This window comes from Podarcis tiliguerta (genome assembly GCF_965153285.1).
Source record: "Podarcis tiliguerta genome assembly, chromosome: Z".
Taxonomy (NCBI): domain Eukaryota; kingdom Metazoa; phylum Chordata; class Lepidosauria; order Squamata; family Lacertidae; genus Podarcis; species Podarcis tiliguerta.
Genome location: NC_139553.1, coordinates 27216002 through 27241851, shown reverse-complemented (window position 1 = coordinate 27241851; position 25850 = coordinate 27216002). Strand labels below are relative to the sequence as shown.

General features: G+C 41.1%; 1 long non-coding RNA gene across 1 annotated transcript in view; it reads right to left on the bottom strand.

Annotated features, from left to right (window-relative positions):
* Positions 1-389: 389 nt before the first annotated feature.
* Positions 390-25850, bottom strand: part of LOC310669777 — a 176447-nt gene continuing 150986 nt past the window's right edge. Inside the window, exons 2-3 of the long non-coding RNA XR_014507379.1 lie at positions 3891-3971; positions 390-639 (exon numbers count right to left, since the gene is read on the bottom strand). This is a non-coding gene — a long non-coding RNA (uncharacterized lncRNA). The remainder of the gene's footprint in view (positions 640-3890; positions 3972-25850) is intronic.

The window sequence follows — 25850 nt, the reverse complement described above, 5'->3', positions numbered from 1 at the left end:
CTTCTGATTTTAGTAGCATCTGCAATATTTATCAGCATCTTACATGTGTTGAGTTTAACTAAATCAATAATTAAAGTATCGAGGGGTAAATGGCTGCAGGATAGAGAGCATGTGGAATTCCTCAACCTTTTAACCACAACACATGGCTTGCTTTTTCGTCTCCTGTAAAGTGTTTCATCAAATATATTCACCTCTTGCCTATATTTGCAAGGTTTATGCTATGGTCTATTTATGTGAGACATTATCTTAGCCTTCTGCTTTCACTGAATATTGAATGCTGGTTCATATATATTAAGGAACAAATCGTGTTTCCTTGACTAACTTTGTATTTCCAATTCCTTGGCTTGCTTTCTACAATTGATGCTGAGGTTTCTAAGAATACTAAATACCTGTAAAGATACCAAAGTTTTCTAAAGCTGCTAAACAAAGGAGGGGTAGTTGACATGGTACTCTCCAGAGGTTGCTGGACTGCAGCTCTGAACATCTTTGACAACTGGCCTTCCTGGGTAAGGCTAATGGGAGTTGTTGTCCACAATAACTGGAAAATACCATGTTGATTACTCCAGGCATGGAGCATAGACACTGGCTAGCCCAGGACTGAAGGGCTTGCAGAGATTTGAGGAGTCTCTGGAGGCAACACTGGAAAGAAAAATATGTAGTAAACTTTATACACAAAGAAAAAAAGGAGATCCTCCCCCCACCAATATACAATATACAGAAAGAGTCTATGAGGCCCATAAACAACGTAAAAAAATACTATTGCTATTTCCAATAACATTCACTGTACAGTGGTACCTTGGTTTGCAACCATAATCCGTTCTGGAGGTCCGGTTGTAAACCAAAACAGGATGTAACCCAAGACGCACTTTTGCCAGTGGGGCCTCCCCACCTCCAAAAAGGGTCGTAATATAAAAAATGTTGTAATCCAAAAAAAGGGACACGCACTTCCGGGTTTGACGTGGTTGTAATCCAAAACGGTTGCAAACCAAGTTACTGCTGTGTATATATATATTTTTTTTGTGTGTGTGTACGTACGTGTGTGTATGTATATATATATATATCAATCCCACAATATTCTCATCTAAGATTCAGCTTCATAGGGGAATTCTGTATATTCAGTTCATTCAGTGGCCTTTTGACTACAATATGAGTCTCTCTCGCATGTGTTTTTATATAGCATTGTTGCAATTTATATCATACAGTACACGCTTTTATGCATTCCTGTTACTATAGATTGTATTGCTTTTTCCAGCAATAACATCCACTGTTTATTATATTCTTCACGGTCCCCATTGACTTTGTGTGTGGTATTTTTGAATAGCTAGCTTTATAAAAATGAGTAAACACTCTGTATGAAGATAGAAAAACTTCAGCTCCCATTGCCCTCCTAACTAAAGCGCAAGTCCAGCAAAGAGTTACTCTTTCATCATGGTTACAGCTAAATCTTTGTAACACATGCAATAATGATTAGGAATGGTAGGCATATCTCATTAAAAGAAAAAGAAAAATCAAAGTCACACATCCTGACCATTGGACAAGCTTTATAAACATTTGGAGAAGCTTGGTAGTTATCTACTAGGAAGCTAAGATCACGCTCCTTTTTATCATTTTCATCATTCTACTGCCAAGATCACATTGCAATGCCTGCATGTCAAACGATGAAACACTGGGCAATATGGTGCCTCAGTGTTACGACTGCCAAGGGGGAAATTTCATCAACCTGCAACAGTTAGCCATTCCTCTCCTGGCCTTCCCTTTATTGTTCATCCCTTGGAACTAATGGAAACAGCACATGGTGCCATCATCACTCCCAAAGGAAGAAAAGAAAAGAAGCAAAGACAGTCATTAATAAAACAAACAAAAAACAAGACAAAAAACAACAACCTAGCACCAGTCATTAGAGAAAATAAAAACTGGAGACTTGAAGGCTTTCTTTTCTCATTAGACAGCAGATCTGCAGAAAACTCAGAAAAATCTCGACTCCCCCTCTCTCCTGGAAGAACACAGTTGATGGAGCAAACCATTTTTATGGATGTGAGTTGTATGGGGTGCAATCTTCAAAGAGGATCATGAGCAGCATGATTGCTGCTGCTGCTGCTGCTGCTAGAAACCTGAAGTCACATTGTGAATGTTATGCTGTTTTGCTTTCTTTCTTAATGTTAGTGGTTCAGATTCCCCCCCCCCCCCCGAATCATGGAATATGGGTGGGCAACAATGGGCTGTGAGTAGGACCATGCTCTTCCCCGTTTTACTTTATCTGCTGGAAATGACTGGTCTGAAGATGTTAGCATGGTACTGGACCCTGGAGGCAGCTGATCCTAGATAGATAGCTGGATAGGCAGGTAAGTGCAGTAGGCAGGCAGATACTTCATTGCATCAGCCACTGGCCTTTGAAATGCGAGTTAGAAGAAACAATACATACTCAAACAACTAAACAGGTAAAATTGCCAAACGAAATTAAAACACCAGTCACTGCAATCTGAGTAAAAATACAAGCGGAAGAACACTACTGAGAAACTAAAATTACCAACCTCAATTAGAATTTTCAGATTAGCCACCTAATAAACTATAAGTAAGAATGGAGCGATTAACTCTTTAAGTTACTCACTCTGTACCAAGAGCAAAATGCTGATACATGAACAACAGTTCCAGCACTTCTCTTTCTCTCTATCTGGTATCTGAAGAAGTGTGCATGCACACGAAAGCTTATACCCAGAACAAACTTAGTTGATCTCCAAGGTGCTACTGGACAATTTTTAATTTTTTTTATTTATTTTGGCTGCATCAGGCCAGCACGGCTATCTACCTGAATTGCTCTCTCTATGTATGTACACATCTGCTTTTGCAATGGGATTCTCTTACAATGACCTTCCAGCCAGTGGCATAGTGTGTGGGGGGTTACTAAGGGGGCCATTGTCCTGGGTGCATTTTTTGGAGGTGGCACAACCAGGTGGCCCCACCATCAGAGCCTGGCTTCGGCGTGTGAGGGAGCTGTTGAGGCAGCTTCCTTGTATCCAACTGCAGCTCCACTCCCAGGTCAGTTCTGACCCGGGGGCGGAGTGGAGAGTTGGCAACAGAGAGCTGCTGCCCCTCTCCTCTACTGGGCTGTGGCAGGCTGCAGTGGGCTTCTTCCATGCCTTGCGCCCCTTGAGGATGCTCCCTGCGAATGCACCCAGGGCAGCAGAAGCATACGCTCTGCTACTGCATCCAGTACTGCTGAAGGAATTCCATTCAGTCATGCACATATATGATCAGTAGTGGTGCATTTGGTAGAATGATGCCACCTTCTCAACACCTGTGTCACAGCTGTTTGCCTGGACTGGGGTGGCAGCAGGGAGGGGCATGTAGCTGCACTTGCTGTATTATCTGATTGACAGCGGCTATCCCACTTGTGCAACCATGTTGCATTGGCTTCACCATCACCCTACTTTTTATTCAGGAAGCAAGAGCAATAAAATAAAATAAAATAAAATGCTGCCCTACTTCACCATGCACTGCTACTGTATAGAATGCACCCAAAGAGGCTGTGAATCATGGGTGGCAATGACATTCAAGTATAAGCTAAAGGAAAAAGCATAAGGCATTGTATAATCATTCTATTAATTTCTCTTGATGTCATTGTGTAAGTATCGTCTCAAGGATACATTTAAGTGGGAAAAATCTTATAGCTGTGTTATAGAAATACTGTTTAGGAAGCTGATAACAATATACGGTACTTATGCCTGTATCTGCATCACCAACAACAACACAGCACATATTGAAATCAATGAATGCAGTGTGTGTGTGTGTGTGTGTGTGTGTGTGTGTTTGAGTATAACTCCTGTTATCTCTCCCCCTCTAGTTTTCAACCATTTCAAATTCTGACCTTATACTGGTAAATTTAAGGTTACCTATTTTCATTGTGCTTTCAGGTATTAATTTCCAACCTGTTTCAACTTCAGATCCAGCTTCAGAGACAGAAACTCTTTTTCCTGAAGAACATAACAATGAAAACGACATGTTGAGAGAGACTCCATAGTACCAGATTGCTTTCAAAGCATCTTTCAACGCTGTAAAGTGAGAATTTGCAAAGTAGTTTGATTCTACAGCAAGTGGGTCAGGAGCAAACTCTGTTGAATTCATTGGGGCTTATCCCTGGTAAATGAAGTTAGGGTTGCAGTCTAAGTCAGCCTCCTCCACCCTGATGCCCTCCAAATGTTTTGAATTACAAGGTCAGTCAAACATCTGGAGGATACCAAGTTTGGGATGTATATCTAAATGTTAGGCAATGTACACATATATTTAGGTGGCACAAATTATAACAGCTTATTTTGTTTATTTATTTAGAAAAAGAGGGAGTAGACAGTCCAACTTCCATGCTGTGACCCTCCAGATGCCAGTGGTTTCCAACTCCCATCAGCCACAACCAGCATAGCTAATGGCCAGGGAAGATGGAAATTGAACAATATTTGGAGGGTCACATGTTCCCCATCCTGGCAGGATAATCAGGGAAAGGGTCAGATGAATCTTCCAGATCAGAATTCCATAGGTTGATGACACTTCCAGACTTGCTACATTCAGATGGGATTCAGCCACAACCAGAAAATTCAGGCTGCAGAATTATTGGTGATTGGGAGGTCTTCTGCAACAAAACTACTTGCCCAAAAGTTTATATTTGCTGTGGTAAGGAAAGTGAAGGGAAAATGCATTGCAAAATTCATAGCCTATGTTATGAAGCAACATAATCTAACCTCCTTGCAAACAAATCAGAAGGAATGCTAATTATATAGCCAACACCATCTAATAGCCCTATAAATAAATAAATATTTTCAGGACAAATACTTACTAAATAGCCAACATCATTTAATCTCCCTATAAACAAATCAGGATGAATGCTCAATAAACAGGTCACCTGGAAGCATTCTGGGTGCTATAACTGAGGTACTCTGTCCTGCCTGCCAACCATGCATTGGTGAGGCTCAGAGCAGGGCCTGCATTAAAGATCTGAGTAGGTGGGTAGGAACACATGGTTGGAGGTGAGCCTCAATATGTTGACACTAACTACTTAAGGCTTCAAAGATAATGGATGGCAATTTGAATTGCAAACAGACTCAGAAACAGACCAGAGACTGGCATTACTGTTCACCTTTAGACAATGTACACGTAATCTGAAATATTCCGGAAAGTGGGTCAAACAGCTTCCATCTGATGGCATATCTGCTTCTTACTTTGTAACCATATATTCACAGTTTTTTAAAAGTCAAAACCTTCCACATGGACTGGCTTACATGATGACTTGTAAAGTGTAAAAGGATGCACAAAGTGGTATCCATATTCAGACACTGAGCAAGGACCCATTATTTGGGTCTGATGAACAGAGAGAGAGAGACAAAGACAGAAAAAGTTGTGGCCTCATCACCAGCTAGCTGTCTAGAGCATAAATGGTGGAACACCAAACCCAAAGTTCCTACACATAGCATAGAAAATTATGTTTCAGCAACCCACTATGACATGTCTGCTAGGGATTTTTCAGATTGTCTGGAAACATCTGCTGTGTGCATAATTCTTTAACTATCTATCATCACCATCCTCTATTACAATTATACTTGAGGATGCTGTGAGTAATAAAAAGGGGAGCTTTTAAAAGTGAGCTCTCACTTTGATTGCTTATGGAGAGATGTGAGTTGAACACGGCTCGACCACAGGCTACAGGAAGAGCTTGAGCACAAGAAAAACCCAGTAGGACCAAATCAAAGGTCTATTTAATTCAGCATTCTGTCCCCACAGAGGCTAGACAGATAGGAAGTCCAGAAGTAGGGGGTCAGTACAATGCGCTCTTGCTATTGTTCCCCAGCAACTGGCAGTCAAAGACAAGCTATCTTTGACCCTGTAAATAACACACAGTCATCGTTAGAAGTAGCCACTGGGCACTTCACGTGCCTTCCATCACTTCCATAATAGCCTTTCCTTTTTGTCTCCCTCCCCAATAGCTTTCACAATGCAAATGAACTGAAGTGGGATTTTAATCTGTGACTATAATGAAAGGTTTCATTGCCCCACTCCCAAATGCTGAACAATTTTAATAATTGGCAATTCAACACAGGCACATTAAAATTAGGGGATCCTACACTTTACATTTTGGCATTCCTTAAGTGGGATCCATGAAGCATAAGGAGCCTGAAGTCAAGAGTGCGATCTTACGGTATTTCCATTGCAATGACTTTATCCCTTAGGCTACCGAGAATAAATTCCCAAGTATGACAGATGGAAGGCAGGCTAGTCATACTGAATATATGTGTTTGATGATGTCAGCAATACAGATTATGGCTTCTATCCAGAATAAAAAAAGTGTGATAAAGAGGTTCATTTACAAAGGGAATTCAAGCAAGACCTTCTCAAGTCCACAATCACCTTCTGACTGAATTGCTTTTCAGTTATACCTAATGCAGTTCATACATTCTTTCTTATTAAGTTACACAGAAAGAGGGGGATATTCCCCCCCCTTTTCTCGAAGGGTGGTTAGTTAGAGGTGTAACTGTTGAGAAGGAGTTATTGGGACATTTAAACAAAGCTCAAGAATTTCTGGTCAAAGGTCTCATAAGTTAATGAAAATCACACAGTTGGACAAAATGACTTGGAAATGTGTCCTTGTGAATAGATTGATAAAAGCCAGCCCTCAAGAGGCTGTTGATGAAATACCTTTTCAAATCACAAAATGTTGTGTTAGAGGCTTCATATTTCTTCTGCTTATGTCAGCACCACCATTGATGTATTAATGTTCCCATTTTGATAATAGTGTATAGAAATTGTAAAAGGAATTTTGCAGGGATGAACGAATCAGTCTATTACACATCTGTGCAATTTTCAGTTTTTTAAAAGCAAACCCATCCCTTCCCATTTCTATATTAATCTGATTTTTTTAAAAACAACAACAACCCACACAAGCATTCACGTTTATATTTAAATAGGCATCCACATAAGCACTCACATTTAAATAGGCATTTTCCCCACCTCACTACATGCATTTCTATACAAAAATCATTTCAAAATAATAGATTCTTAAAACATGTTGATACACTTTGTAACCAGGAACTGCATCACAACATCTGGAGAAATGTGATATGCTATGGACAGCTCCTTTCTGACCTACGCTTTATACTCAGAGTTGTAGTCAGATCCATTTAATTATGATAATAATTACATTCCCACCCTTCACTATAAGGTCTCAGGATGACTTACAACAATGTAATAATAAAGTAATAGTCAGTTAAAACAATTTACAGTTCGTTAGTATTGGAATTCACAAACAGCGAATTGCTCAAGCGTCATTAGAATTTTGCTGCTTTAACCACAGTCCGATGTTTAGCTGAAACCCACTTTCCTGCACTTTTCACCTAATGGTTTTAGTTAAGTAATCACATTTCATTCCTTTAAACACCACTTTTAATTGCACTAATTTTCTGATAAGTAGCTGCAATGTAATGGTGCCCTTTCCCATTTAAAACTTATTTCTGTGTTGCTTTGGCAGAGACTAGAGGAGTATTTTTCTTTTTACCAGATTACCCATCGTTTAATAATAAATAACACTGGACACTCATTAAATATAATAATAAATAACACCGGACACTCATTAAATATTTACTGCCTTTAAAGCAAGAAATCAAGCATTTTTGAAGAAGACACCAAAAGATATTGTATTCACTGGTATTCCTCAGAGTGATGGAAGACTCTGTCATACATTGGATGGCTCTATTTACAGAACAAAAGGGAAACAGATTCTGGCAATTTCCCCTCCAGCTAATGCCCCCCTTCTGCCCCCCCCCCTCTAGAGAGTTGGGGGAGCTGTCAGAACTGTGTGGGAGATGACATGAAGGAGGGAAGTTAGCAAGATTTGTCTCCCCCCTTCCTTTTAATGGAGGCTTCCCCTAGATAAAAGAGGCTTCTCTCAACACAGGAGACACTACCTGAGCTGGGCCTGTCATGAACTGCACTGAAGAACATGACTCAGGGGCAGATAGGGGCTGTGGAATAAATGTCTCCCATGTGCCTTGAGCCTACACTGGCGGAATAAGTGTTGACTCATCACACAGTTACAGACTCATTACTCAAGTTCTAAATGGCTAGCAGCAGCTGTTTGGCACAGCTAAAGCAAAAAAAGAAAGAAAAAAAGGACCTTCTTGGTGGCTGCTCCCAGACTCTGGAATTCTCTCCCTAGAGAAGCTAGACTGGCTCCCTCCTTGCTGTCCTTTTGCCGGCAGGTGAAGACCTCCTTGTTCCAACTGCTTTTAATGAAAGAGCTGGTGCCACACTGTTTATATTGTACTCATTTGTATGTTCTAAACAGATTTTATATATGTATATAGGTTTGATTCTGTTAACATTTAATTGTTTTTAATTATTGATTTCCCTTTTTCTTTTCTTTTTACTGATTATTGTTTTTCTCTGTAAGCCATACTGAGTCCCATCAGGGGAAAAGTCAGATTATAAATAAATATTTAATAATAAAGTGAGGCCCCATCTACACTGTACATTTAAAGCACCATCATGCCACTTTAAACAGTCACAAGGCAGTCTTTGAAACTGAACTTTGCTAAGGGAAAGGGATTGCTTGTAAAATCAGTATGGACGCTGAGCACCCCTTTCTGAAGTTTGTCTTCCTGGTATCTACCACCCACTGTAAACATTTCATGTTTTGGCTGAATGAGGAACAAAGCCCCTCTTCCAGCCCCAAATCTCCTCACATTTTTAGTCTTGTACTGGATTATAAGATCGAGGGTGAAATTCAAGACTGTAGGGGTGAGGAAATGATCTCCAATATAATTAGGAGCTGCTTCACTTCTGTGGTCTTCACAAGAATAAGTCACTATGATTCTGACAAGGTGAGAATTGGCTACCTTTCCTTCTTTTATTTGCTTTCTGACATGCTGTCTCTTTCCCACCAACTGGGAATGGCCTGCAGTTATTGCTTAGTAGTGAAGTAACACCTGAAAGAGCACCTCAGCATGTCTTTCCATAGCTTCTAAGAGGGCAAACAAGCCTTTAAGTGCCCTTACCAAACTCAGCCGTGGTGCTGTTCTTTTTCTTTAACAAACATTATGCACCCGCACAGCAAGTTTACATTTCCTATTAAGATAGCTGAGAGGAATAAGCCAGCAATCAGTGAACCACACACAAACATTGTGTTGTCTATTGCATTTAGAAGAGCAATGCAGCTTCTCAGATATACAGTCTTACAGCAATAGTAGCTCTGAGGAAGTTACGGATCCACTCCCCAGTCCTTCTGGAATAAATCTGTCAACACTTGAATCTGAACTCAATCCCCTGAACCTCAAGGAAGTGCCTCTGCCATTAGGCTCTGATTAAAGGATCTCAGTGTATCAGTAAAGCCTTCCAGAGTTTTCTCCAAAGACGTTTCTGCAGCTCAAAACCCTGTTGCATAGAAGGAACCAATGACTGCATAAATTGGCACTGGACCTTTAACTATCCAGACATAGGACAGCACTTTGGTATTAACTTTCTAAGCCAGGCTATAAGACCCATGACTGTCAAAATGTTCCTTCTATCTCAGCTTCAGGGTTGCTAACTATGCTCCTGAGCCCTAGCTCCTGAACTCAGTACCTCGGTCCTAGCCTTGCCTCATTACTAAAAGAGGCTTTGAGACCCTGGGACTACTCATTTCCATATTGCTTGGGCCTCCCTGCAGTTGTGGAAATTCAAATTTATTTGATTGATTGCTGAATATATTGATATGGGAAAGACAGGAGTCTCTCTCATGCATGCACACACACACACACACACACACTTCAGAATGGTAATATAACTAGAAACTTGGGGTGCTATCCAGTGTTAGTCATATACAGATTAGGTTTATTGAAATCAATTGACTTAAGTAATTGATTTCAGTGGTTCTATTCTGAGTACAGTCATACCTTGAGTTGAATGTGCTTCGGGTTGAGCGCATTCGAGCTGCATTCTGCGGCAACTCGGAAGTAACGGAGCGTGTTACTTCTGGGTTTCACCACTCGCGCATGCGCAGACGCTAAAAATGACGTCACATGCATGCGCAGAAGCGGCAAAACGCGACCCATGCATGCGCAGATGCGCCGTCGCATCTTGCGTTCAGTTTGGGATGTGAACGGGGCTCCGGAACAGATCTTGTTCGCATCCCGAGGTACCACTGTACAACTTTGCTGAATATTTCTTTTTACAGTTGTCCACACCTGCCTTATCTGTAAATACTTCTGTATTTTTACATATAAAAACCATACCTTATTTCTTTTTGTTGATAGGCTTCCAAATATTAGCCCTGAAAGTGTTGGAATGTTAAATTTTGAACAGATCTTGTGGCAGAACTCTGAAAGCAGTGGTTCAAGATGACACCAGGGGAAGTTGATGCTGCTCTTGGAGATTTTGATTAAAGAATCGGATTCAATTTTTAGAAACTTATGTGTCTTGGTGTGTATAACTCACAGAAGTTGAAACAGCAAGAAGATAAACTGGAAAGCTCAATCGCTCTGTGATATCTTATCATAGCCAGCAGCATTATTAATGTCCCTCAAATTAAGTGATTTAGGAAACCTACAATTGCATTTCAGCTGGAAAATTTGACCAAAGAAATCAGACTTCTCAAGGACCCTTGAGTGCCTTTGAATATTATTGCTATCTATCAACTTTCTGACAGTTTGCATATTAGTGTCAAATTTTAGTTACCAACAGCATCACATTTTAAAAACTGAAAGACACTATGGTTTCTATTTCTTTTGATGGACAGGATCTTAGCAAGGATATTTCTACCCCAGCACAAAAAATGTTTTCTACCTTTTTTAAAAGAAGCAGCAGCAGCAGCAGCAATATCCCAATTCCAGCCATGCTTCGTTTTTTGTAGCAGTGTGGTCGAAGAGGGTAGACTGTCAGTCATGGATATAAGAAACCGAGTTTCATATCTCATAAGCACAGTGACCCATAACAGATATTGGCAAATGACTATCCATTAATTTGGACATTTACACCATACCCTTGAAATAACTTTCACAAAGTGGCTTGCAACCAAATAAAACTCACAAAATTAATGCAGTAATAAGACAATCAAGCAGCAGATAAGATCAGTATATCAACCATTAAGAATAAAAAGTCTTTGGGACCACAGGTCCCAAAACCCTGAGCAACAAGTCTACAGAATCCCTTTTCATCACAATAGTGACTAGAGGTACTCACCAAGAACCCAGGAGGGCATTAAATTTTAGTCAATTTACATGACATAATTAATTTAGGACTACACCAAACAGGACTTAGTAGCATACAACCCACTGAAATTAATAGACATGACACTATTTCAGTGAATCTCCTCCAAGCAGAAATTAGATGGGTACAACTTTCCATTTGTAAATCTATGTTCCCACAATACTCTGCCGCTGTGACCACCCTGCCTAATTATTCAGCGCCACTCAATATAAAATTCTTGTCCCATTGAATTAGTATGGTGTAGTGAATTAGTATGGTTATGTCCATGAACCGAACATTCCATAGATGACGAACTGCTGTACCTACTTTACCACTGTTGGATAGATGGATAGGTAAGTACCATGAAGAGGGCCAATGAAGGAATGGCTTGGATTCGTATAGCTCTTTTGGCCCTGCCACATTTGCCAGCTTGTGTACAGATAAAACATGACTTCCACATGGTTTCAGATGCCCCTCCAGCTTGGACACAAGTCCGTCCCGACCTGATGCTCTTGCTTAACTGACTACTGACAACTTTGTTGAGCAAACTGAATAATGGAAGCCACCAAGGTTGAAAAGGAGGACTTGCTATAGGTTATTTGTTTTCTACAGTGTACATCTAGGTGCCAGTAACTTGACACTGTCTACAAATAACTATTGGTGGTTTCAAAATAAAAGAGCAAGTGTCAGAATAACCTGTATCAGTACTGCAAGCAACACGCATATATTTAATACCAAATTGTGCAACTCTTAAAAGTGATCTACAGATGTCTCTGTCCAGTTGGAAAATATTGGCTCTTGGTCTTTAACCAGTTTATTGCTAGCTTGGAAAATTACTGGCAATGGACTCATCTGTCTCCTTCTGTCGGAGAAGGTCTATTTATAATTACGGACTCATGGCCTTTAGTGGATGAAATATTCATGTAAACTCAACTGCCAAACTGCACTTAACAGCACTGTAAACTGCAAGCATTACCATATTAAAAGTGATTCAGCAACGCGCCCCATGCCAACTTCATAAAACTATCACTTTCAATGTTGTTTAGGAACACTAATTCTAACAACTCTTCAACAGAAAGACCACCAAAATATGTTTATTCATCCTGATATATTTGGTGACACTAGAGTTTAAATGGGAAAGAAAAGGTTGACGCCAAGCATATCACTTCCAAGTCATGAAAAGCAATAAGGGGAAAGCTGTTCTATATGGGGAGGACATCCCTCTCTTCAATTGCCCCTCAATGTAATACTTTATCTTCTTTGTTTATTTTTGAAGAGTTCTCTGCTTGGCAGACATATGATAAGAATCGCTTGCCATTTTCTATGCACAATAAATTTAGACAATGTGGATCATCCAGGAGATATATCTACAATGTGTTGTTTACACGAAGCATTCATAAATCTGTATTTAGTCCACATGTCAACTGTCAAGATCTGCTATCTCTCTGAAAACCAACTAGGTATAGAGAAAATGGGTGAAAAGAGTGACATATCTGATGCCAACTGAGCCTGCAGTGGAGGCATGTAAATAAGGATGAATGGCACACTGACCCAACAACCTTAGTCTGTCCTCAACCAGCACCTACCTGCTTACTTATGTGCAGCTCAGGTGGTGACTTTGGCTGTTAGGTTCCTCCTCCTTGGTCTTGATGTTTCCCTTGGAGAAATAATTAGGGAGGTGGATGGAAACAAAACCAGAAATAGTCGGCTCTTCTTGTCATTGGCTCTTGGCTCTGTCTCTCACTGGCTCTGGCTCCACCTACTCTTGGCCTCTCTGGCTTCTGCCCTATCAGACCCAATGGTCACCAACCACCAGTGTGTGCCCCATCCTGGGTTTTTTGTGTCAAGCAATACTGCCTTGCAGATTCAGGTTGTCATCCTACATACCAGGGCTAGGGAAACTTTATTCAGCCTGAGGCTCACAATATCATGGCCAAAACATTGTTTGGAATGGTTTTTTCGAACCTCCAGAAATACCATTTTTTGCTACTGTATCCAACAGTGGGATTTGTTTCTGAAGGTCCTTGTGATTTTTATTTTTTGTCAAGGAGCTGCACAATTGAATTATTGTGAGGGAATACAGGCAGCTTGCACCATAGGGAAGGTTTATAGCTTTGTGTGTTATACCAGGTCTCAGTTCAATCCCCAGCATATTGAAATAGGACTGGGAGAGATCCCTGTCTGAAACGCTGGATAGGCGCTGCTGGTTAGTGTACATAATACTGGGCTAGATGCAGAGCCATAGCTAGGTGATCTTGTGCCCTTGGCAGAACCGTCCAGACTGCGCCCCCTAGCCACGAACAAATTAGCTCTTCTTTGTGCCTCTCCTCCAACCCGCCCCCCCCCCAGTTCAATTCACCCTCTATTTAAAACCATTTCTTATGAGGCAATAATCAATATTTATATTTATGGACATATTTTTAGCCGATTTTGCACCCCCCCATCGCCTGTGTCTCTGGCGGGGGCCCACCTCCACACCCCCTAGCTACATCCCTGGTTAGATGGACCCAGTTTGTCTCTGAATACCTGTTGCTCTGAATGACTACTGTGGTGCTCAGACCCTGCTTTTGGGTCTCCAACATTTCTGGTGCCTGTATAAAACTTTATTGCTTAGGCAAGCCTATTCAGGCACATAGATGCTGATGTTTTAGTCTCTTTTTAGTCTACTGTTAATTTTAATTATCTTTTAAACATATTAGTTATTTCTTTAAAACTTTTTATTTTAATATTTACTGTAAATAGGTTTTGTTAATTAATTAAAAAACCACACACAGAGACACAAAAGTTTCTGGGGAACACATGGGGAGGAGCTGGATGTGGGCACCTCACAGGTATGTTTGGCCATACCTGAATAAGATGCTGGATTAGATGGGCCTTTGGCATCATCCAGCAGGGCTTTCTTTACATTGTTAACCTCAAAAGGAGACGCTAGAGATTGAACCTTGACATTTGATATCCAATGCGTGCACTCTAGCACTGAGTTTTTGCAGCATGGACTGGATATGGGTGCAAGTATATTTTCCCTTGTGCAGCTAATAACAGCTTGAGGAGAAAGAATTCACAATGGTGAGTAAGCATCAAGAAAAAATTAGATTGTCTTCTCACTATATAGTGGTGGATTTTGGGGCTTTCAAATTTCAGTGTTCCCCTGTGCAGTGCCAAAATTCAGCAACCCCCACCTCTTGCCTTCCAGTCCACATGATTGTTGTGGTATACCCTGTGGCACCCTCTTGGCTTGGCGGGTAAACCTGTTGTGCTCCCCTAAATCTGCCTCTGACCTCTACTTCAGATTACATCCAAATCAGGTGTTATGTACTGAAGTTCTCACCCTGGGCCAGCAGGGGGATACTGTAGATAGTTTTCACTCAGGTCCACGTCAGTTATTTTAGGCGGGAAACCCTGGGTTGTTGTTGCTACAACGTTGACAGCCGGCTGACTATAAAAGCAGGCCGGCTGAGCTGTTTGCTGTTCAGTTCTGTTCCAGCTTACAAAATAAAGAGCTGCTTTGGAGAAATCACTGTGTCATTTGCCATGTCTACCCACTATTCAAATCAGGGATTCTCATGGCTGCCTTTGGAATAAGTAAATTTCATATACTGTTTAGCTGGGCCCATAGTTCTTGCCCTGTTTTTGGTGCTACTGTTAAAACTTCGAAGCTTTGTTTTGTGGTGCATTGCCCTCGTGCACTGTTGATGTCCATATGTGCAGGCATAATCAGAAACTTTTTCTCCAGGGTTGTTGCTTGAGTTTATTATTTCTGTGTGATGCAAGTCCACTTCCAGCATCAAAGTTGTATGCCAAATAATTCCTTTGAGTGTCATCATGACTTTAATTTAATCACAGCAGTAATTGATTCGGATAGTAATCTTCATGTTCTTATCACTTAGCTGTTTTGGAGAAACTCAGAAGGAACCCTTCCTGGCTTGTGACAATGAAACAAAAACACGCTCTGCTCTTAAATACCACATTCTGTTTCAGATGTTCCTGTGTTATTGGCATATTATGAGGCTCTGGAGTTGACTGCAGATGGCATTAAAGGTTGCCAAAAACCCATGACAATGAAAAAGAACCCTAGTTCAAAACTTTAAATGAACCTGCTCTGTTTTTCCATAAAGCTAGTTCATGCAGCAGGGTCAAAAAGCGATAGCATTCCTACAGAAAAGTATTTTCATGTGATGGAGAACCGCTATCCATGATGAAAGATTTTGAGAACAAGCCTATCTTTTGATAATTGCAGTTCATGAAAATGGCAAAAATAGCAAAAAGAAAATAGAAACATATTTCAGATGCTGTTTATCTATAAATCTATAAATCTGTACTTACATACTAAGTTTGCATGCCAACTGTCACTGTGTGCTGAATCTCCAAAAATACAGGCGAAATAGTTGAATTGTGCATTGTGGAGAACAATGCAGTTATATTGATCCATCTATTAAAAAAATAATGTATTGCCCACCTTGCCTAGCAAGGACTGAAGAACAGGTCCCACTGGCAAAACAATAATAGTTGTAAAAATAGTACTGAAATTTGGGAGGCTTCATACCATCTGAAGGGGTGACAATGCCTGTAAATTATCTCTCTCTGTGTGTGATATAGAAATACATTTCCTTTTTTAAAAAAAATCCTGATCAAAATCTATAGGTGACTTGCACAGAAATCACCCAAAATATGTCTGAGTGCAATATGGCAGGCTTAATCCACTCTGGGGTGGCTCCTATATCTGCAAATTTCACCCACTTCTGTCAATAAGAGAAAAAGCTTTAGCCATTATTGTGTCCCTATATTAGTAAAAAATGGAAACAGATCTTCATTTTTAATGAAGCTGATTCAGACTCAAAATACAAGTTTAACCAACAGATGTCAGAACTCAGAAACTGATTGAACATTCTATGGCCTTTTAAATGTGTAATGGTAAGGCTGCTTGTTTGAGAATGAATTTTTACCTGATGACCTGATTGCACTTGGGGTAAAGGTAAAAGGTAAAGGGACCCCTGACCATTAGGTTCAGTTGTAACCAACTCTGGGGTTGCGGCGCTCATCTCACTTTATTTGCTGTGGGAGCCAGCGTACAGCTTCCGGGTCATGTGGCCAGCATGACTAAGCCGCTTCTGGTGAAGCAGAGCAGCACACGGAAACGCCGTTTACCTTCCCGCTGGAGCAGTACCTATTTATCTACTTGCACTTTGACGTGCTTTCGATCTGCTAGGTTGGCAGGAGCAGGGACCGAGCAACGGGAGCTCACCCCGTTGAGGGACTCGAACCGCTGCCTTCTGAGCAGGAAGTCCTAGGCTCTGTGGCTTAACCCACAGCGCCACCCGCACTTGGGGTAGGAATGGATAAACTTGTCAATTTCCGTTTCTCTGAGTTTCTAGTTTTTCTAAGCTTATGATCAGTTAATCACATTCCCACATCAGTTTGTGATTTATTTATTTTTAGAAAAAGATGTTTTCATAAAAATTCATCAGCATTTTATTGCACATTTTACTACACAGTTTTCCCCAATATAATGTATGTTTTGTATTGTATTTTCATCAATATGTGTGTTTTATGCACACTTCTTCCTAATATAGACAGTTCTTGTTTGGAGCACAATATCACAATATTTTCCAAGAAGTGCAGATTTTGAAGGACAGCAGGCATTGTGGTTTGTTTGTGGTTTTGGGAAGTGCAAGAGTTAATTAACTAGGTCACAATTTAGGCAGGGCCATAAAATGACTAAGCAGGGTAAGATGATCACCCAGAGGAACCTTTATAGTGACAGGGCATTGCCAAGACTTACCCCTTAGTGCAATAGGAGCCATGGGTAGTGGTGGTGAAGAAACATATTAGAAGCCTAACCAGAGTATACAGCCAAAGTTGTGGAGGTTGGGAAAAATGATTTGGTAGGTCCTCTCTCAACACCTGAAAAGTGACACATACTACTCAGGTCACATCCTACTCCTACAGATGTATTATTTGAGTGTTGGGCAATGCTATTTTTACTTAGGAGCACAATTGCACTTTTTGGCCATGTCAACAATATCCCACCAGCTTCCTTAAGCAATTAAATATTCCATGTGGACATCTGTAAATCAGCACAAGGGCATCATTCCCTTCCAGTGGTCACATGCCAGTGAAGCAGGAGCAAAAGTGAGTGGAGCAACCAATGGTAAATTTCACTTTTGTACTGTAGGTTAGCTTCTACGCCCCTCACACAATTCTCTTTAGTCTCCATCCAGGCAAGCAAGAAGCACTCCAGGAGTATGTGAAACAAGGTCAGTGAGTGGTGTAGTCTGTGAAGAGGGGGTGTAGCTGGGGGGGGGGAGTAGCCTGAGGAGAATCCCAACAGTCAGTTAAGCAAGAATGGGGAGATACATTTGGCCCCCAGGCCTGAAATTCCCCATACCTGAACTTGGTCATGTTTAAAGGCTCCAGTTGATCTGGGCACCCAGTTGTGCAGGTATTGCCCCCCCACAGTTTGGGCAATGTCTTCCCTACACTGCACTGCCATACACCTGAAAAATGCATGTATCCCTTCTGGCTTGGGACAGAGCTAGGTTGACTCATACATATGTGAAGAGAAGATTGACCAATATATCCATCACTAGTGATGAGCATAGGGACGCGGGTGGCGCTGTGGGTTAAACCACGGAGCCTAGGACTTGCCAATCAGAAGGCCGGCGGTTCGAATCCCCGTGACGGGGTGAGCTCCCGTTGCTTGGTCCCTGCTCCTGCCAACCTAGCAGTTCGAAAGCACATCAAAGTGCAAGTAGATAAATAGGTACCACTCTGGTGGGAAGGTAAACGGCGTTTCTGTGCGCTGCTCTGGTTTGCCAGAAGCGGCTTAGTCATGCTGGCCACATGACCCGGAAGCTGTACGCCGGCTGCCTCGGCCAATAATGTGAGATGAGCACCACAACCCCAGGGTCGGTCACGACTGAACCTAATGGTCAGGGGTCCCTTTACTTTTACCTTTAGTGATGAGCATAAGTGCATAGGTGAGTTATGTACTTATGGTGAGTTAGACTATTGGCAATGTATAATTCTTAAAATGGCTCTCTGTGGATTGAAGGAGGGGTCTAACCTAGCCCTATCTTCAGATTCAGCCTGAGACTTTCTGCATGCAGGGAAAGTGCTCTACAACCCCCATGTTGAAAAGAGTGATATATGCCAGGTGACTAAGTAGTTTTTGCATCAACGTATCATTCTGGACTTCAGGCAGAATCAAACTTGCACCTGGGACAAAGCTGAAATCAGTCTCCCCTCCTCCTCAAAGTGGGATCAGTCAAAATAGTAACATCCCTTTGTCTCAACAGGGTGACTGTGACAAAATCTGAGAACTCTTTCTCTACTTATACCTAGCTGTCTAAGCTGCCAATTAAGTGAAGGGTAAAATAAATGAAGGAGGAAAAAAAGAGTTGTAGATATTTCTGAAGTGTTGGCGAAACGGCTTTCATTTGTTTGAGTTCACCAGAGGGTGCTAAGCATGATTCAATACCTCAGCTCAAATGCCCTGTAAAATGGCCTCGTCATCTCCCTCCATTACAGACTGTGAAATGGAGTCCTAGATTTTCCTAAGCTACTCTTAAAATTGTTCCAATCTTCTTTAGGACATATGTCAAATAGCATATTCAACCTCTGCCCAGAGCAGTGGGAGATTGAACTCATTACATACAGTATTGCTATATCCTCTGATCCTTTTAAGGTATTCATAGCCAAATAGATCAAAAACTGAATGCACATTCTCTCTCTCTTGGTCTGATTTGATCCTTGACAGCAAACAGTTATATTATGTGGACTGCCAACTAACCAGGATTTCTGTAGTCTAACCAGCTGAAATAAATACTATAATATTGAGTTGTGGGTGATGCAATCAGAATACTTAATCAGAATGAGAGCAGGGGGTTCCCTCTCCTTTAATGAGACAGGATTCGAAGGGGGAAAACCCCCACCTTAAGCAATATTATTGTTGTTATAATCAAGAAAAGCATGGTTGCTGGCTAGCAAACAAACAAAGAAGATCTATTACTTCTGCTTGGATAGCTCAGTTGATTAGAGCATGATGCTGATAATGCCAAAGTTGCAGGTTTGATCCTTGCATGGGACAGCTACATATTCTTGCATTGCAGGGGATTGGACTAGATGATCCTCAGGGTCCCTTCCAACTCTGCAATTCTATTATTCTCCCAGGGCCTTTTAACTGGAGTTGCTGGGGACTGAAGCTGGGACCTTCTGTTTGCTAAGCAGATGCTCTATCACAGAGCTATGGCCCCTTCCATAACCATGCCCCAAATTATTATTATTTCATTACATTTACACCCTACCATTCAAGGTGGGTTTATTCCATTTTATTCTCCAACTCTCTAACAACTCTATGTGTTAGAATGAGAATGTGTGACTGGACCCAAGTCACTTAATGAACACCATGAATGAGCATATTCAAATCACCGTTGTTCTGGTTATAGTCTGACATTCCAACACAGCACATTGAGATAAATATTTTGTGCTCAGGGAACGCTATAGGCTTCTGGGAAACAGGAAAGGGGAACACTGACAATTCTTGGGCTACAGATGTCCTATTCTCCACAAGATTGGACCAACAAATATGGGCAATGTTCGTGCTAACCGACACTATCTGAATCCCCCAAACAATGAAAAACTGGCCTTTGGAATTGCAGCTTCAATTTAAATACTTTCTTGTTTACACCCATCAAGTTGTGTTTTGTAAGTTTTATGATGGCAGTAACACTCTTTCATGAAGTATTTCAAATCCTCTATTCATGGGGTTAGGTCCATCTCTCATTTTGTAATGTGACGGTTGGGACACATTGTAAATAAAATGATTCTGATTTGTGTGATTTACACAGTATAATCTGGATTTTGCAAATTTGTCTTTCCCAGTGTCGATATGAATCATATCACAAGGTGAGTGTGTGTACATTTACAGCATTGCTACATTAAACTCACTGATACTGCAAGAAGATTCAGATGAATGAATGTGTTTGTCCCTGAGACATTCTGCTGATCAACTACTTCGGTTTAAAGCTCTCTAGCTGTCGGATTTGCTTCCCTAGTTTTCTGAAAACAAAAAGACACTCTGGAAAGAAACTTAAGGAGAAACAAACATTTAGACAGAAAGAAAACAGTGAGATTCGACTGAATTTAATTATATATATGGAAGCTGCCAGATTAATAGAAATGGTATGTTCTTCTTGTTGTAGGGGAAGGGGGTATAACTAAGAGGTACAGCATCTACCTTGTGTGCAGATTGTCTCTGGTCCAATCCCTGGCATCTCAATGAGTGGTTAGAAGAGAGCCCCTTCTATCATCTATCTATCTATCTATCTATCTATCTATCTATCTATCTATCTATCATCTTACTGTTATAATGAGCCAGTGTGGTGTAGTGGTTAAGAGCGGTAGTCTCGTAATCTGGGGAACCGGGTTTGCGTCTCCGCTCCTCCACATGCAGCTGCTGGGTGACCTTGGGCCAGTCACACTTCTTTGAAGTCTCTCAGCCCCACTCACCTCACAGAGTGTTTGTTGTGGGAGAGGAAAGGAAAGGAGAATGTTAGCCGCTTTGAGACACCTTAAAGGGAGTGAAAGGCGGGATATCAAATCCAATCCTTCTTGAATCCTGGAGAGCTGCTACCAGTCGGTATAGATTATACTGAGCTAGGCAGATCAGTTGGTTTGACCTGGTCTAAGGTAGGGTTGGCAAAAACGGCACTACCAATGTGAGCTGCCATACGTCCAGATTTTCCCAGACATATCTGAAATACTGCTGTCTGCAGCTGTTTTCGGACATATCAGACAAATGTACCGGAAAATCTAGACGTATGGCAGCCCATATCGGTAGTACCATTTTTGCCACACACCCCCCCCCCAAATAGCTCAAAAATGGCAAAGTTTTCTTTTGCAAATTTGCTAGAAAAGCTCAACAGCTTTGGGCAAAAATAAAAGCTCAACAACTTTTCTGTCCAAACTTCCACTGTTTGAAATATGGCAACCCTATCTATGTATAATAATGCATATCACAGGCAAGAATTGTTCCTATTTTAAGCAGATCTAGTTAAAAAAAATTGAACTAGTGTTTTAAAGTTACGAAGTGAATGGAAACAAGGAAAAAAGCAACCTGTGCTACAAGCTTAACATTGAGATTTTGAGCAAGTTCCTTCCCCAAGATATATTTTATCTTACTCGGGCAGACTATGCTTACTGCAAATCACAGCTCATTGCCAAACCTGAATTGGTAACCCAGCCCAAACTGCGTTTCAAGATCGCTTAAGACTTTGTATAGTTGTAAAATAATGACAATAGTATGGTGTAATATACTTGGGAAGAAGAATGATCATGCTTAGTAGTCTTTGATTTCTCTATCTTAAAATTTAAAAAGTCAGTTTGGTGTACTGCTTAGGATGTTGAACTATGACCTGAGAGACCAGGGTTCAAAGCCCCACTCAGCCATGAAGCTCAGTGGTTGACCTAAGGCCGGTCACTCCCTCTCAGTCTAACCTACCTCTCAGATTGCTGTGAGGATAAAATGGAGAGGAGGAAAACTACATATGCCTTCTTCAGCTTCTTTAAAGAAAGGTGGGATACAAATGCAATAAATAAAATCAAATGAACGTGAATATGAACATGAAAATTCCTATACAGTGGTACCTCGGGTTAAGAACTTAATTCGTTCCAGAGGTCTGTTCTTAACCTGAAACTGTTCTTAACCTGAAGCACCACTTTAGCTAATGAGGTCTCCTGCTGCTGCCGCGCCGCCGGAGCACGATTTCTGTTCTCATCCTGAAACAAAGTTCTTAACCTGAGGTAATATTTCTGGGTTAGCAGAGTCTGTAACCTGAAGCGTATGTAACCTGAAGCGTATGTAACCCGAGGTACCACTGTATACAGAAGACAATTCTGTGCATCTCAAAATTATAAATACCAACAAGGAAGACAAAGAATCAAGGGGATGTAAAGGGCCTTGCAAGAAATTCAGCATGGGAGCATTCCCAACAGATGGCTGTCCAATGGGAACCCTCCATTGAGGGGTAGCCTTCCCCAAGTATTGTATTTCAAGGATACAAATATCTTAACTAAAAACCATCTCAACCTGTTAAGTTCACTTGTTCAGTACAAATGTTCAATTGGTGATCACATCAAAAACGTTATAATTACTTAAGAAATTAATTACTGTCGCTGCAGTGTTCAGGGACTTTGAGTATTCCCCAAACTAAGTAATGTGAATGCAAAAGGGAATCCAATCTAATTGCAAAGTCAAAACTGTTAAGATGTCAGGGCAACCATTCTATATGCATCTGTTAATTTCCTATCTGCATTGCAAACATCAATTAATTAACACCAACCCTTGCGAGCATGCTCCAATTTTTGGCTTCAGTACTCAAACCACTTCCACTGAAGCAGGTCCACCAATTTAAGAGAGTTTCATCTTCAGCAAAAGAGTGTTAAAGGTTCAGTGTAAAACCAAGTTAATGCAAATATCTAACACTTAATGCTGCAACCCAAATCCCAAACCCACTGTTCTGGGTGGGGTGGAAGTCTCCTTCCACTAAGCCCAAACAACTCTGCCATTCCCCACTTGTAGAATCATCACCCATCCAGGGTAGAGTACCTTGTTTCACCCGCTGAAAGTGCAGATGGGTGGAAGTACCACCAAGGAGATTCCAAATGGCAGTATCCTATGGAAAGCCCCCAAATTAGACATTCATTAGCAGGGAGGTGCTGAGCTAGCTCAGGTTCCACTGGATCCCAGGCCTGACCCATTGCCATAGCTTGATGGCACTGATCCTCATAGGGCCCTGATCACTCTGTCAGCTCCAGTATGGAACAGGCTTTTGCTTCCCTCCCTCCTTTCCCTTTTACTCCAGCTGGCATGAGTGGCACGGGTTCAGATGCAGTATTTGCTATGCCACACCTGCTGCTGCCCAACTAAGGTTATGTTTGCTGTGTTAGTCTGGTTTTCCCAAAAAGACCTATTGAGCCTATTATGCTTCATATTACCAACATTTTTTTGCACCAAAATCTACCAGTAATTTTTATTTTATTTTAATGATGGGTTCAAGGTTCATTTAAGTTAGTGGGGAAGAAGTGAAATTCCTATAATTATTAAATAATTTGATTTTGCTTCCTCAATTTACTTCCTTGCAATTTCAGTGACTTGATTGCTCAAATTATCTTGTTATGTTGAAGTTTGCTAGCAATAGTAGGAACTGAATTAAAATTTGGATGGTGCAAAAAAAAAAAAGGTGTTGCTTTTGGGGGGCAGCCAAGTTAACTTTAACTTTAAAGCATAAGCAAATATGTGAAGTAATTTGTCAACAAAACTTGGAGTGGGGGGAGGATGTTTCCTGCTGGCTTTGAAGTTCATTCTTCATAGGGAAAAAGTGAAGGGAAAATAGTGAAGGATTTGCTTTATCAGCTCTGCAACTTTTACAGATCAATGATCATTTTATTAGTTATATAATATAGACTGCTTTCTTGTAGAGAAGAATTCCCCATCATATATCCTTTGCTCTTAATTGATTCTTGCAGCACTGCAACCAAAAGCTAAACGGATAACTTTTACTACATCCCTTGTCTGCAGGAGAGAGGCTGGGTATTAGAGAAACATTATCTACTTGGTGTCTCAACGCTGCAGGAACCATGTGTCCGCAGCAGCAACAGTAGCTTATGTTCCAAAAATAAATAACTGGCACCAGCAATGGTGCATTCTGGGCCAGAATGACAGTTTTACCCCCCCCCCCCGGTGGCAATGGCAAGATTCCAAGGGTTCCAGGCACTCACCTAGGGTTTTCCTTTTGGAAATGTGGCACAGCCAAGACTGTGGTGTCTTTATGATATATGGTTTATGTGCACATATATACAACCTGAACATATGATGGAGGTGTTCACAGTGATACCTTATGTTACATACACTTCAGGTTACATACGCTTCAGGTTACAGACTCCGCTAACCCAGAAATATTACCTCAGGTTAAGAACTTTGCTTCAGAATGAGAACAGAAATCATGCTCCGGTGGCGTGGCGGCAGCAGCAGGCCCCATTAGCTAAAGTGGTGCTTCAGGTTAAGAACAGTTTCAGGTTAAGAATGGACCTCTGGAATGAATTAAGCACTTAACCCGAGGTACCACTGTATCAGCATTCCAATAGGGTTTTGCTTCCCCCATAGGCACAGCTTGGATTCAAGCAACAACATCATGCTCTGCCTCTTCCTCTCTAGTGCACATCACAGCTCTCACCTTTGTTGTCCTAATAGCCTCTGTTGTCCTAATGGTCCTAAAGGAAACCTGGTTTAATTAACTAATTAAAGCCTGGTTTAATTAGCTGTTAACACATGCTGATTCCAGAAGATGTAGAAGTGTCTAGTTCACAGCCTAGTACACAGGATCTTGCTGTCATTTCACACAGTGTCAGGGACTGGACTGAGGAGGAATGGTGGGGGGTCGCCAATGAGGGACTTGTGAGGACTGAGGGTCCTTCTCCCCTGGGTCCTTCCCAAGTAATCTGAGATGGCGGGGTGGGGTGGAGGGAGAAAAGCTGATCACAGCAGGAGGAGAAGACCCCCTGGCTTCTTCAGCAGCCTGCCTAATCTCTGCCTCTTAGTCTCACCCTGCTTCTGCCTCTGCCTCAGACTGCTCTCTGCCTCAGACTCTTCATGCTCACCAAACTATGTTACCACTTCTGACACCTCCTACTCCCGGTCTTCTCCCTCTGACCACTCATTGTCATCCCACCACCAATCCCCTGGCTCTTGGCCTTCTTCCCCTGGATTCGGCCAGTCCATGACAGATGCTCAGTAAGGTGTGGTGTACTGGTTAGGGTGTTGGAAGAGAACCTTACTCACCCATGAAATGGACTGGGAGAACTTGGGATAATGACTAGGGTTGTATTCAAGAAACCTCTACTCAGAGTAGCCTCATTGACATTAATGGACCTTCTTTAGTCATGGTCATTAATTTCAATAGGACTGCTCTGAGTAAACATCAGTTGTATACAACCCACTGCCTCTCTTAGCTTCATCTAGAGATAAAATGGGGAAGATGAGAATCCTGTATACCACCTTGAGTTCCTTATAGGAAGAATATGTAAATGATTGGTTGCACTATTGCCAAATTAATGAAATGCTTAAAGAGGGCTTAAAGAAGAAGGGATTTGGTTATACTAAGTCAAAATTTGAAACGGAAATTTTAAATAATAATTTTAAAACATTATCTAAAATGTATAAATTGCTGTTGGAATGGCATTTGAAAGATGAAGAGGTTAAGTTGGTTATGATACATTGGGCCAAAGATTTTGGTTATAATATAAAGTTAAAAGACTGGGAGAAATTGTGGAAAGAAGGAATAAAATTTACTGTATGCAATACCCTGAGAGAAAATATGATGAAAATGATGTACAGATGGAATATTACACCAGTGAAATTAGCTAAAATGTATAAAATAAGTAACAAATGTTGGAAATGTAAGGAAGAAGATGGTACTTTTTATCATCTGTGGTGGGAATGTAAAAAGGTGAAAGGTTTCTGGGAAATGATTTACAATGAGATGAAAAAGATGTTGAAATATACATTTATAAAAAAGCCAGAAGCATTTTTACTTGGGATTGTAGGTATGGACATTAATAGGCAAGATAAAAAACTGTTTTTATATGCAACAACG